This window comes from Sinohyriopsis cumingii, chromosome 7, assembly GCF_028554795.1.
Source record: "Sinohyriopsis cumingii isolate HCF-2022 chromosome 7, ASM2855479v2, whole genome shotgun sequence".
NCBI lineage: Eukaryota > Metazoa > Mollusca > Bivalvia > Unionida > Unionidae > Sinohyriopsis > Sinohyriopsis cumingii.
The window spans coordinates 21,554,929-21,571,214 of NC_142967.1; positions in this window are offsets into that span (position 1 = coordinate 21,554,929).

Below are 16,286 nucleotides of genomic sequence, written 5' to 3' on the forward strand. Positions count from 1 at the left end.
AAGATAATTTCTCTATTAGCGAATTATGTTATATATAAATGAACCACAATATCGAGATGGATATTCATGGCGTCATTATGCAGATGATCGTATTAAACTTTCTGATGGTAGATTATTTCCTAAAACACCGTTTTCAATAGTTTACTTTGATAGAAAAACTAAAGATTATATCATTTATGAAAAAGATTTCAGATCATTGGTTGATGAAATTAAAACTGAACATACATCTACATTCACGACATTGGTGCAATTATTTAACAATTATATCCGGGGTTATATTACCGGGGTTTCGAAACTGTCGATTTAAAAAAAAAATAGTCAGTAATTATATTAATGAAAACTTTTCTAAATTACTTGAATCATGGAGAAAAACATCGTCACCATCATCTCTTCTAAAAAAAAAAATGTTCCGTATGGTGACGGCAGACATATTTCACCAGGAACTGTAAATATACATTCCACGATTGCGGTCAACCTTGTATGTGATGCAATTGATGGCAGTTTTCAAATAGATCTTGAAAAATCAAATCAAGCTCAACAAAGATATATTTTATATACCTTTACACCTTAAGTACCTCCTGGATATTTAATCATACAAGAACCGATCAATCCGGTTTATGTACGATATCATAATAATGCATTGTCAATAATACATTTCAAACTTACGGACCAATCCTGACACTTAATTGACTTAAGAAATAAAAAATTTCAACACAAATTTATATGTAAGATCTTAAAGATTGTTGATCATGCAATGTTTTACAATTAATAATTTAATCAAGAGGTATTATATAATGTGTCAACATGTGAGAGTTTTCATACACGACAAACAGGTACTTGAAAACGCCATCAGAACAATGATGAAACAGTCCCCAGTAAATACAGACCGTTTTATTGTTAATATAGTTATTGACGAATACGGCAAAGAAAATTTTATATTGACGCAGGAACAATTAAATGAACTGAAGCGAAAACATATTATTATGAAAATATTTGGTAGCTGCGTTCATTGATTAAAATATGATTTCTTCCTAAGTCTCTGTATATGTAGATTTAACCGCCCTTTTTGCAAATGTTTTGTCACTACCAGTATTACCAGATCTACAATTTTGACTCTATGTAACGGCTCGTAAATTATCTAAAACTTTATTGAATTTTTCTCCATCAATATGGTCGATCACAAAACTGTCTGTGAGTACCCCCGAAAACACTCGCAAATAAATGTATGACAAAGACATATTTATTTCTCCTGGTGCTGAATATGAGATACCCAGTATTAATGACTTAATCGACTTGTTTTTTTTACTCGACAGTGTCTGATGATATCATCACGAGATGCTTCGTAATTCTTGATGATAGGATGTTTCATAAATTCAATTTGTTCGATTTTAATTAATAATATAATTTGTTTAAATTATTATTTGTCTAAATTATTATTTTGAAAATAGTGCCAGATAATCTTCGGCGTTTCTTATAATTTAGTCATTATTGTCGTTGTTATTTTTTATTATGATATCTTTTGAGTTCTATGTATTTTTGCCACCACATTGCACACGTAACTACGTGTTTCCTCTAAGTCCAACACTATACTTCAGGCACGGTTTATGTCCTAAACTCCCTCTCCGTACACTTTCTAAATGATATCCGCAGAATTCTCTTGCACAAGCTTTGTCACAAGGAGTTGTGGAGCCTACCATAAGCCACCTGTATTTGTTCTTTTTTTTTGAATTATCAATTTAAATATCTGCTTGTATTAGTTATAATGTGAAACAATGTACAGAGATTAAAATTAAGCCTTTTAAAAATAAATTTAATCTTGACATAACATCCCCTGACTTACCGATGCGAGCTGTAGTTGATCCAACGAATAAAAGTTTGATAAATACTATTCATGACGCCAAGAAAGAATTTAACAAAGATGGTGCATCTCATGTGTGGTCGACGTTCAGAATCATACGCAACATCGATGGTGTCGACAACGCTACAATGAACGGAAAACGAGCGGCAATGATTATTAAGTATCTCGACGATCAAATATATTTATTCAGGGAAATGTTTACTGTATTATCAGAAACAAACATTGCTTAAATCATCAGTGATAACCGTGACCCTGTCCTTCATAATTAAATTTTTTTTACCGTATTAGGTAAAACTACCAAACTAGGAATGTTGACTGGTTTGACAAACCGTATTATGAAAAAGCATATCCTGTAACCGCGGTTATATATGGAATTTATCCGATAAATTATAAACCCAGCGTTAATAATCTAAAACCGATAAAAAAATTTAAAATAAATTGTGTAGCCGAAGAGTAACGGAACATTTTACAAACGCGATACGTGGAAAAGGTTTCACGGATAAAAGACGTAAATTAATAAACGAGTGGGTAGAAATATTTAAAGATATCTGAGCATCTGTCATAGATGTCGCTGTATTAGGAAAGAAATTAAAATTCCCGATAATAGTAAGAAAATAACCGGAGATAATTTTATACAAATCAATGTATAAATCGAAAGGAGCTTTGATTGAAATTATTGATCATAATGCGTATGCGTGGACTAATGCAGTAACATTATTTCCACGAAATCGAACTGTTACATTTTATCAAGTAGATATATATGATTTACTTAAAAAAAAAAATAAGAATGATCCTATATCAGTGTGGTTTTTCCAAAGTTCAGATAATGGAATTTATTATCAGTTTCTACTGCCTTATTGGTGTTATTTATCGTACATAATCTCTCCATGAAGAAATGAAACATCTTGCGTCAAAATACACCCACGACGATACTGAACAATTCGTAAGTAATTGTTTTACACTTACATCAGTTGCTGCTCATTTTTCTAGAAAAACAAATTAGTGGAATCCAACACGATTGGACTTTCGTGAAGAAATACAACGCACCTTTGTGAAATACGGACACGGTGGATTATGGACTACTGAATACGATTATAGAGATGTTATTTCATTTGATATGGTTACATGTCATCCGGGAAGTTTTCTTGGAATGGGAGAGTGTTCTAAGTATTTTGAGCGATTTGGACATCCCACACACAAAATGACCAGAGTATGGATAAATGAACTATTACCAGATCTTGATTTTACTTGATTCACTTGTATTGAGTCATTTAAATTTGCTCAAAATCTTCATCCGATTTGTTAGTTCTGGTTTGGCAAACATTTTTCAGAAAAAATGTGGGCAACAACAGTATTATTACGGTATATGCTCGATGTAACAATGCTATTATTGTTGACAGTAAGTGAAACAACTATATCATATCGTCCGCAGAAAGAAGTTTGGTAAACACAACAAAATAAATATTCTAATGATGAAAACCCTGATATAACTTATTTTGAGAATGAAATCGCAAAAGATCTTGGCAGGAAGCTAATCGGCAAATTCACACAAGGAGGCTCGTATGGTCATAAACGACATTGTACAAGATCGATTATTGATGATGCTGAAATAGATTTTATAATTGCTGATAAAAAGAATAGAAATACGTTTGTAAGTCGAAGTCATGTTAATTTAAGTAAAATTGTGAATTATATTGATTGTAAGTAACCGCAGTTTACTCATTTAAGATCTTCAATGCTTGCATACGTTCCAATAAATCTATTATCGATGATAAATAGAGTTTCTGACTTTGCTGCCAGAGTCGCTACGGATTCATTTTATATTAATAAAAAATACAGGATTGCTAGAATAACAACATATCGGCTCTTATGCATCATGGGGTGAATGGAGAATAAAACAAGAAAATATACTTAATTATTCTGAATACGCCGACGTTGAAATTAAGGGTGTTTATTGCACACAAAAAATCAAAAATCAAAATTATCATCTGCACCATCGGTATATTATCCTGTAGCTAGACATAACACAGTTTGTCTCAATGTGCCTAGTGGTGTGGTAAAGCAACTCTTGTGACTGAATTAATCTTGAACAGTTGTTCAGAATCAGTTGTATTAACACCTACACACAGACTCACAAGAGAAATGAGAGAAAGAAATAATAAATCATGCACTTATCATAAATGCTTTCGATGGAAGGGGGATAAATGGACTCCTGGACGAATTGGAGAGAAATATATTCCAAGAATTATTGTTTTGGATGAAATATGCACCGTTTTATTAGAAACGTTAAAAATATTTGATGATTGGTTATTGACAAACAATACTGCTGTGATAATGTGTGGCGATCATAGTCAATCACCATCTTTTGTTGGATTGTCTCCACATAAATGGCTGAGGAATTTTGTAGATTATTTTGAAGAAATAAATTATGATCATAGAGCAATTGATACAGAATTAAGAGAGTTTAAGATATTAATCAGACTACAACCGAACAAAATTCAGTGTAAAATAATGCGTAAAATAATTCCAGAAACTCCTATAAAATTATTTTAGAATTTATGGAGACCAGATGATTTGATAGTTGCAAATAGAAAGATAGTTCGTGATACACTTCAGCAACAATTATTTATGTTACATAAAGAAAACATTTCAAATCTACCCGTACCATTGTGTTATCTACCAGCAGATAAACGACAACAAAATGTTCACGTTGATATATCAGGATCGTCATAAAAACAAAATCTTGTATCATAAATGATATTGTTTTAGTTCCTGTCAATGTTGTTAAGTGCGCGTTAACTCTGGACAAAACTGCATTGACGCTAGGATACGCAATGACGATTCATTTATCACAATGATTAGCAATCTCTGATACAAATGTTTGGATCGTCGATGATCGTATCGAATGGTCAAATTTAGTTTATCTCGCATTGTCTCGAATCAGAAGAATATACTGGTAATAGTAATGTTATTGACAACAATATAGCAAGAAAACAGTTAGTTTTAAATAGTGTGACAAAAAGTAAGCACGACTTTGATCTCGATGCTTAATTTATCATGACATTGAAACAACAGCAAAATAATCATTGTGTGAGCTGCAATACAATAATGTTGTGACAGTATTCAAATAATAATTTAAGACAATTTACCGTAGACAGAATTAATTGCAACTTTGGTCATACACGTGAAAATGTAGTGCTGCCCTGTCTTGAATGTAATCGGCTTCAAGGTGCTAGCTTACAAAAGTGAATGCGGTGGCTATTGTGTGTCTTCAGGACTACTTGTAACTTCTTGCGTACGAATCCACGCTGCAGAGCAGTTGAATCCAATCTGTAGATTGCATGTCTACCCGTGGATCTTACCACGTTAGAAATTGCATGTGTCGTAATACTCCAAATAGGATCAGTAGCTCTTTTTTACCGTCTTCAAGTTCACCCGGTTCATATAAATATCTTACAGTCACATTACCTAATACTGGATGTTCTGAAAAATCATGTCGTTATATTGGTATACGTATTTTGCAATTGCATTAATGGATTTCATAGAAGTTGTTCGAGTAATTTCATTATTCAACGCAGCTAACACACTTGGTATTCTTGCAACCCATTCGCGAGATGTCGTATCCTTCTGAATTATTTCCTTTGCACATTGATATCCAAATAACCGCTCAGCAAGTGTTCGATTAAATCGTTGAAAACTTGCCTGATCACGATGAATTGCAGTATGTTCTCGTCTAATTTGGACATTATGTTTTTTCATCAGAGATGATACTGCACCAATACATTCTTTGCCAGGATGAACCTATAATAGTTGTGGCCATCGTAAGGGTCCTCGTTTGAAAAATTCGTTTAAAAACAGAATAAACTGCAGTTACTGTTTTAGTTAATAATGGTTCCGATTCATTATATCTACTTGCAACGTCAACGACAGTTAACGCGTATTTATATGTATGTGATTGACGTCTTAATATTTTAATAGTATCATGTGGGAAAAATAAAATATTTGCGTGATGGACTTCGTTAGGAATGCTGACATCAAAATGTACATGCTGAATTATTTTAGGTGGTGATAGACAAATTTGCCATTTGTGGGGTGGATGGTGTACATCGAACACAATATAGAAAACACACATACAAATTTAGAACGACACAAACGACAAAAATAAAGTAACAAAAATAAAACTAACCTAGTTCGAGAAACTCTCGGTAAGTTTTGGTTTAGCGTTATTACGCTTATTATGTTTATGATTTTCGTATGAGGTCCTTTTTTCAAAATGACGTTTGAAGAAAAGGTATGTTCACCCTCTCTGCTGCTGCCCAACTCGATGGGAGGAAAGTGCAAAAAAATGATATTGGGAGATACAAGTAAGGACGGGATATTTGACCAACCTTTCTATTTCTGTTTTTATATGCAAATAATACATATATATATATATATATGTAAAAGAAAAAGAGATGTGTCTAGAATATATAGGTTGAAACTTTTTTAAGGAGCTCCATAACGTGGAAAAATTAAAGGATTTTATTTTTAAATTTATTTGGGAACAGTGGGAACCATAATTTCACAATTATAATGCTTGCTTAATTGCACCATGCACTATTGTACAATGTGTTGTTGTGTTTTTATTATAAGCTAATAGCTAACAAAATATATTTCATTGAGTCTGATTTGAAGGTGAACAGAAGCAAAAGACTATAATAATCTCACAAAGTCGATGGCATCTAGGTGCTGTATTTTCATATATGTTGATTTAAAAATAGATTTTGTACCATAAAGCTGTGTACATGTGTGTGTATGTGTGTGTGTATTAGTTTTCCTACACTACATTTATTGTCCATATAATATGCAATATAGTAAAGTGACCGTAGGATGGTTCCCTCCACCCAATATTCAAAATATTATGTGAACAGACAAAAAAATTCTTGCGGCAAGCCAACAGGCACCAGAGTATATCCATTAAGCTTAAACAATGAAAACAGTAAACTGAGATATGAATATCATAGCACTTTACAAAATATTAATATAATTATAATTACATTAGTTGGTAAATGTAGCGAAGATTTCTCTTGATCAGAAACTAGACATGTGAGCTGCCGTTATATTTGGATCAATTGGTCGGCGAAGTACTATATACCATCATCTGTAAATAGAGTAACGTGCACATTAACTATTTTGAACTCAGAAGCAGAAGGCATACACACCGCATGCCTTTAAAATGAAACACAATATTGGTGAGTTTAAATTTTATTCTGAAAATCGAATAAATTGATTTTGACAGAATCAACAATTTTGAAACAACTAAATAATAGTTTCTTCGACTACACTTTATCTAAATCTGGAAACAATCTGTATCTTGTGCCGCCGGGATTATGCAAACAACTGATATATCCGAAATGGCGTTTACATTTTTTGCAAAAGTTGTCATACGAGATAAATTTCATACATTGAGATATTGAACACATTCTCAAATCGTTATGTGATATCACATCTAAAGTGGAAGATGTTTCACAAGCTGAATTATCATGCATTCATTGTGAACCAATTAAACTTCAGTCACTTCTAAGTTTTGCAGCAGGATGATCACAAACTAAATCAAATTAAATTTTTCGAAGAGGAAGGATCACCAAAATGATTAAAATTTTTAAAAGAGTAAGGTCTGTTATGTAGACCATATCTCATAGCTGGGAAGCTCAAAATCTACAACGAAGAATGTTGATGCTGCATCACTTAAACTGATGATAGTTACTAATGAAATTAGTCGTATAGGTAAATGAATCATGGGACTGGGTGTAGAGGGTTCAAAACTAACATTGCAACAATTGGACTCAAGGTTCTACAATGTAAGACGCATACCATGATAATTATAATGTAGGGGTGCGGGTGGAAGATAGCGTCTGCCCCTCTCCAGCCACAACAGTCAGGGTCGATATTTGACTATTGGACCCTCTTCAATATAACCATTTACTGGTAGCCTTAATTTCGTTTTTACGCAGGACCTGTAGTATCAGAATTTGTTAATGCATACGACAATATATTTAAATAAACGAAAATTGGTTATTAACGAGTCTGGACAATAATGAATAGGCCATGTCATATTAACTTATCCACGAAAGCAACTAATTAAATAGTAATTTGCATGTCCTGCAAAATAGCACATCTTTTAATTTGAACAGTTAGCTTCTACTCAAAACACGTGGGCCAATTAGATAAAATAATAAAAACATGTTGTGACCTGTCCGAAGCCTTAGATCGCCTATATTAGTTGGAATAAATTGTTTGATGTTTGCCTAGCTATTACGTTATTGATGGAGAAACACCTTTCGTTAAATAGCTGAAAACGTTAACAAGAACTCATTGGTTTACATAAGAATTTAAAACAAGTACGAAACATCTTTCAAAATCGAAATGAAAATAGAAGAATTAATATATTATAAGGAATTGTAATTATAAAATTTAAATATTTTCTGAGTTCATCGTGATATATAGTGGCATATACCTACTCAAACGGATTATATAACACCATTTACCACATTAAGCTCAGAAAACAACATTAAACACTTAATACTCCCTATAATTTTCAGACCACTTTCTTGTCTGTTTATACAATTATTTCACATGACATTTTATGTTCACCGCTGCCTATTTTCTTATTTTAATTATCCTTTAATTTCAAATGCCAGTTTGTGTTCACCTCAACCCGCTTTCTTAGTCTCGTCATCCAATTATTTCAAAGGCCATATTGTATTCACTTATTTCCTCATTCTGAATCTTAAAATAAGCATCTGCCTCTCATCGAATCTTTGTTTGGATATCTGTGAAACGAAGAGCGACTACATTAAAAAAGCTTTAATATTTTGGTAATTGTAATGAACTGAAAAATCTCAGAGAGTTAGTTCAAAGTAAGTTCACGATTAAAAATGGTAGTTTTCAGTCGAACGTTAATAAGAATGACATATATTTCTATACGACTTAGAAACAACTCTCCACTAATCACCAGCACTCATCACCAGCGGTATCTCATGTGGTCTCTTTTCTCATAAGGGCCCCCTCTTTCAGTAAATCGACACTTGACACCTCTGCTACTTTAGTTTCGCTAATTGCCCTCCGAAACAAACAAGAGATCTCAGGATTCATTACTGTTCGACGACATATGATTATGTTTTGTCGCCATAATTAGGATTGAGAAATGACTAATACAAAAGATGATCTAAAAGATCAAAATCTTTTGATTGATCAGTAACAGAAGCAACAGTTACCTCATCAAAAGCCTGAAAATAAATGTGTCACCAAAAGGAATATTTTCCGATGAACTTCATTCTCAAGAGCTCGTTTTGTAATACTTCTTGTAACTGCAAAAGTTGAGCATAGATCAGGGAGTTCGTTGTCGACATGGTTCAACTTTTCGTCCCAACAAGGTTTATCAGTTACAAGGTATCCAAACAAGGCTTTTCAGTTACAACGTAATTAACCACAACTTAGTCTACATCCAGAAAATCGCCAAATGATTTCTAACGCTTCAAGTCATTCGTTCTGAAACTATATCTAATGACAAATTAATACGTTTGAATAAAACGGCAATCCACTCCCTGAACAAGAACACTATCAGAAGATTATTTATCAGAAAAATAAAAAGTACTAGAAAATTGAAGACTATGAGAAACTCATGTGTCCCTTAATATTTTAATACAGGTAGACTTGGCAGAATCACCAATCACTGTTATAGAAACGTTGGGCACGAATGATTCATAAATCTCCATAACAAAATCACACCGGGGTTTGTTTTACCCAGCAAATGCACTGTTTCCAATACATGATCATCATCTTTACCTCTGAGAAACAATAACATTTGGGGAGCTGTATTTATTACATTGCTTATAACAACCCCTATTTTCTTACGATATATTAAAAGGAGTTGTGGTCAGTCTATCAGAAATTTGAGTCTTATATGTTGTGCTTGATTGAAATTTGTAAGTACGCGTATAAGACAAAATTTGTTTTTTACTAAGAAATTGCTGAGATGGAAAAGTATTGTCAAATGAAACTCTGTGAGTCTTGTTAAAGTCGTCTGCTCTACGAGCAGAGTTTTCCAAACTATATACTTGGTGTTCATCAAGGGGAATCTCGACATCAATATTGACGCAGTTCCTGAACTCTTCAACTAATATGAGTTGTCTAAGTTTGTAGTAAGTTTGACATAATTGTTTCAATCTTTTTAGAAGCCCGACTACTGTCAAATAATTGTTATGTTCCCCCTAGCAAACGCGACATGAGTTTGTCTACTTTATTGTTCGCAATTCCTAAACCCCTGTCAAGACGCTTCAGGTACCAACTCATAACCCTTCAAGACACATTCCTTGACAGAATCATAATCAGCAACTGCATCTACTAAAATGAAGTATAAAGTTCACGAGCTTAGCCAATAAATGCATTCTCTAATAACAAAATACAATGCTCTCTGGACCATTTAAAACTTTCTTCTATATTTTCAAAATATGGAAAATATTTATCTACGTCATTTTCTTTAAAACATCAAAAACTGAACTTTAATGAAAGGTATGCTAATAGCTTACCAGTTTTAGTTCGTTTAATTTAATTGCATTTTCATCTCTCTTCTTTTTTATTTGCTACTTCATTCACATCTCTCTTTTCTTCCTATTGCATCTGCATTTAAATCGGCCGTTTTTCGGTTTTTATTTATCTTTCTTACGTTTTACGAAAATTATAGATTAACATAATAATATTTTTTAAAGCAAATGCATGTCCTAACTACCTATGTGATGCCACATTACTCAAGACAGAAGAAATGAAAGTCTCAAGTGTTACATTATACGAATGGAGATTTGAGGTAAAATGTATTATACCCTGAATATTTCCCAACGACCATGATTCAGGCTCTTAGACAGTCTCTACGGAGCAGGGCGAGACATACCGTTATATCATTAGGCGAGAAAGCATCCCTTGAAGCCATATTGAAGCGCCTAGATACTACCTTTGGAGATATGTCGACTCAAGGCATGATTATGCAAGAGTTTTTCAACTCTTTCCATAGAGAAGGGGAATCGATGAATACCTTCGGCTGCAGGCTCGAGACACTTCTACAGACTGCAATCGAAGCTGACCATATCAGAGAAGAGAATAAGGATGGCCTCCTAAGCCAGAAGTTTTGGTCTTCACTGAGGAGTGAATTCCTCAAGAGCCACACTCGCCTCCAGTTCGACTTCATCCCTAACTATGACGGGCTACTGCGAGAAATTAGGATGGTTGACAAGCAGCTGAACTTGCCGAAGGACGCTGGCCCCGCCCCTCAAGAAAGTACACCACCAACCATTGGTAGAAAGCAGCCACGAGAGATGCAAGGTGGAGATAGATTCCGATTAAGAATCCAACAAACAGAGGAGAGATTAGAATTTCAAATCAACGCTCCTGCTAAACAGCTGCAGGAACAGTCGCTACTCATCAGAGTACTGAGTGAAATTGACAAAGAGCGGGATAACAGTAACATACAGGCCCAAAACGACGGCGATAACATTCGATGCCACTATAGCAATAGGGGCCTACGACAACTACCGAGGAAATCGGGGAAACTGTAACCGATATAACGGTAACCGAGGACGTGACTATGGTAGAGGAGTGCAGCAGATAAAAAGGTAACCGCCTCTGTAGATGGCCATACGGGGACAGGTAACCATCCTGAAAGCCAGAATGTGCTCTTTTAGCGCTAGGTTGGTTCTTCCAACACTGGTATTGTTTATCTAAACAACGTTCTATTTACTGCCCTTATTGATAGTGGGTCTATGGTGACTACCGCATCAAATAGGTTTTATTTGTCGCTTGGTGATAAGCCGATGCTTCACTCTCTTGAATCGCTGGGTCTCAAGGTGACTATTGCATACGGCTCTTTTCTGAGTTATATGGGATACACTGCATATCTGATTTTAATGCCGTTTTATCCAACCGTACCTGTCCAGTCTTTATTGGAACAATTGTCATTCGTTGTGTAGGGATGACATGATTGATAATCCTCCTACAGATAGAATTCCAGATGCATGGAAATTGCTATTGATAGGATTGAGTGTAAGTCATTTAGAGTAAGATCTACCAATATGCATACCGTCAAGGTTGCGCCGTATGAAACCTTTCCTATCAACAGCACTGCCCGAAATCTTGATGCTCATATTTTTAGAAGTGGTTACAGAGAACTTGGGAAAGTCTAAGCAGGTTACGGTCTGTCCAAGGGTGTTCAGGATTGATGAAAATGGGTGATATTCCAAGATTCAGGTTAGACTTTGCAATATGTCCGCCAAATATGTAACAAAAAGACTCTAATCGGATATGTCTTATAGGTGACGTTGTTCACAACTTAGCTCCGGATTTCACCCCTGACATGTCCAAAGACAGTGGACATTCTTCTCTGGAAGATTTGAAAGATAAGATCGGTATTTAAATCTGATCCCAGAGCAACTTTGTAGACTCAGGCAAGTATTGGGCAAATGGGATTGCATATTTTCAAAGTGTCACACAGATTTGGGAAAGACGGATCTCATCAAAAATAAGATAGTGCTTAATGACGATAAGCCGTTCAGACAGCAATACAGGAGAATAACCCCGGGCATGTATAAGGAAGTGTACCAGCATCTTAAGGAAATGTTAGATGCTGGTGCAATCAGGTTCTTACAGGCCTTACTTCTCTAAGGTTGTGTTAGTCCGGAAACGTGATAGCAGCCTATGTTTCTGTATAGACTATAGGACCCTCAATGCAAAGACCCGGATGGATGCTTATATGCTTCCATGGTTTGATGATGCTGTCTATGTCTTGCAAGAGGCCAAGTTCTTCTCCAAGCTGGACCTAAGGCCAGGTTATTGGCAAGTTGAAATGGAAGAACACAAGCAATATACAGCCTTTTCGGTGGGTCCGCTTGGTTTTTATGAGACGAACCGCATGAGGTTTGGTCTGTGCAAAGCTGGGGATACTTTTCAGCGTCTTATGGAGAAATGCACCTCAAAGAGTGCCTCATGTTCATATATGATATTCTCATTTTCTCCAGGACGTTAGACGAGCACATAGAACGTTTAGAGGCAGCGTTGGTACGTTTACACCAGCACGGTCTTAAGGTGAAACCCTCTAAATGCGAATTGTAAATGTCCTCAGTCGTTTATCTGGGCCATGTTATATCTGAGGGAGGTATAAAGACCAATCCAGAGAATAGGACTTGGCAGATACCTTAAAATATTAAGGAGCTACGTCAGATTTTAGGGTTCGCTGGGTACTATTGCCGCTTTGTCCAGAGATTCTCGCTGATAACATAACCATTAAACGCTCTATTAGAGGGCCATGGCACGAACAAGGCATCTCGAAAGAATAAGTCCAAAAACAAACAAGCAACTTCTTGGACTTGGGGCACAGCCCAAGAAACCGCCTTTACAACTCTTCTAGACAAGTTGACCTCTACACCATCTTAGCATTTGCCGACTATACTAAACCATTTATCGTGCATACGGATGCAAGTGGCTCTGGTATAGGTGCGGTCCTATATCAATAGCAAGAGGAGTAATTGCCTACGCGATTCGTGGATTGAGACCCAGAGAACGACGCTATCCAGCTCACAAACTCGAATTTTGGGTGTTGAATGTGCCGTGACGGATAAATTCCACGACTGTCTCTTAGGTTCTTCCTTCAAGGCGGTCAAGGATAACAAACCGTTAACGTACGTTCTTTCGACGGAAAACTTGATCCTACAGGGCATAGATGGGTTGTGGCTCTAGCAAACTACAAATATTCTATCAGGTATGGAGCTGTAAAATAAAAACGCTAACGCGGAGGGTCTCTCACGTTTACCCCAAATGTTCTCAGACGTGGTGGAAGCTAGTTGTAATGCAGCCACTGTCTCTGTACCCTTGATTGGGAGTATTTCGGGTAATCCAGCTCCATATTCGGCCGATGAGGTGTTTCGGTCTAAACATTATAATAACATCAAGTGGGACAGGAGCAGTTGACTGATAAGACTCTAGCAAAAGTATTGACTTCCACAGCAATGGTTTCCAGTCCAGGGAGGAGGATTTCCGGAAAAAAATGCGTCTGTGCAGAAATTTCTCCGTGAATGGAACCGCGTTGTAGTTGAAAACGGCATTCTTTTCAGGACCACTTCTCTTGATGGTCAATCGATCATACAGCTCGTGATCCCAGTCGTACCGGAGCCCAGCCTTGAAATATACTAACAACGATATGGGTCATCAAGGCAAGGAGAAGACACTCTGGATACTAGGCAAAGTTTTTATTGACCGAGTCTGGAGACGGGCGTGAATCCAATTAAACGCTCTTGAAATGCTAGGGACATTGGAGGAAGAGCAAAAAAAAAAGATTGGAAATATTACATTGCTCCAATTGTTCATGCATTTAATGCAGCTAAGAATAATTCCACGGGCTTCTCGCCCTATTTTCTTATGTTTTTTGCTTTCTGTCAACGTCTATCTGGGCACTACTCCAGATAGTGGTGACGCTGCTGCACACGTACGCGGAAAACTGAAAGACAGCCTCAAATTCCTTTATTCGGCCGCGACGAGGAAATCGAGCAATAGCCATGCTAAGAACAAGGCCCAGTACGATAAAATGGTCCAAGAGTCCAAACTTGAAATGGGGGTCCTAGTCTTAGTGCGCAAGTTTGGAATGAAAGGGAAACAGAAATTAGCCTACAAGTGGTGGAAGGATGTATATCAGGTGATATCAATCACAAGTTTTGATATACTCCTATACAAGGTAAGGAGGGTCGAGGGTTCGAAATCCACGCGAACATTGCATCGTAATATGCTTTTGCCCTTGGACTATCTTTCTTGTGCTCCAGTCCCCATGAAAAAGGTTAAGAAGAAACCGGGTGTACCAAAGGATACCCGTTTAGAGTCAACCTCTGAATCTTCGAGTTGTGACTCGGATTCTGACCGGTATGTTGTACCACAAAGATGACCCAGTTGGGCCAGGAAGGATAATGTTCAATTTTGTGAACACTCTACACGAACTGCCCCTGATAGTAAATCACTATCTAGTATCGATCCCCATATTAGCCAACCTCTTGAAAGCGTAAACTTTCAACCAGTAGGACTAGGCAATATCAGTAGTTTAAGCTAATCCACGAGTAATTTTTCTACTCCCTCTCACGTCTCGCATGAGAGCACTCAGTTCGGTCCTCCAGAGATATCTGCCGAAAGGTCAGTTCGAAGCCCAACCACATTAGAGGGAGACCCGTACCGCCAATCTGTGAGGTTGATACTAAGACCACCGGTGCTACAGGTGTCACATAAAGACTGAGGCCTGCAACCGCTAAGGCGTTCAGCTAGAGACCAAATACCTCTCGACCGGTTAGGCTAGTGGATGTATTCGCAAACAGTTTAGTACGTGTGAGTTACTGAGATCTATCAAAAGATTTCAGGCCTGTTTTTGCAGTAGACAGTTGGAGCGATGCAGAAGAGCCCCTTTAATGTAAATCAAATAGAGCAAGGGTATTGGAGGACGACAGTAATTATTTTAAATGATTAGTTGTAGTCCCAATTTCAGGGTTTTATGTATTGTCTGCAGAGAGAGTAAACTTGTTAAGCTCTGTATTTATAATAATTTCACAGGCATGAATAATAGTTTATTTTATTTTTTCAAAAGACTTGAAGGATAGTTCCGAATGGTTATTGTTCTTGTACTTTTTACGCGGCAAGCACAAATTTGCTAAATGTCAGGAGACATTTACACGTAGGGAGGAGTATGGGACCCAGGACTTGTGTGTCGTGTACCAAAGTGCGTGTTTGTCACGAGTGAGTGAACGAGTGATCATGGTTCATGATTCCCGTGCTTCACGAGTATTAAAATCTATTCCCCGCTAAACTAACAAAAGCTTCTGGCATTCATACTCTAGTTCTTGAGACGGACAACACCTCGAGCAGTACGAGTTGTGACGATGAGGAGCACTTGTCTTTCACGCAAGTGAAAGATCAGGGTTTGGTTATAATTTGGAAAAAGTTATACCCTTCGAGTCTGGTAAGGTATCATTTATATTGTTCTGTGATAAAATTATAAATGTCGGTGGGTGGGTTGTATACTGTGTATTGTATTGTCGGTTATATTCTGTATTGTATTTGTCTTGTATTCTAGGCATTTTGTACTATTTTATCTCGTAATAAATCCCACAATCGATAAGTGTTTTCATTTTAACCCGAAATAAAAGACAGCCCACATTTATACAGGAAGATTTAAAGTCATCCTCGTTTGGAGTTTGACTATGTTTTCGTTGGAAATCTTCAAAATGAGTTATATTAGAGATCAAATGAGAATGTTGTAAATAGGGATCTGTTAAACAAATAATTCATCCCTGTTTATTTCAATCTGTGTGACTCAGTTTTGATCGTAATTAAGTTATGCTCAGATATAATTAGACAAGAATTATTTATT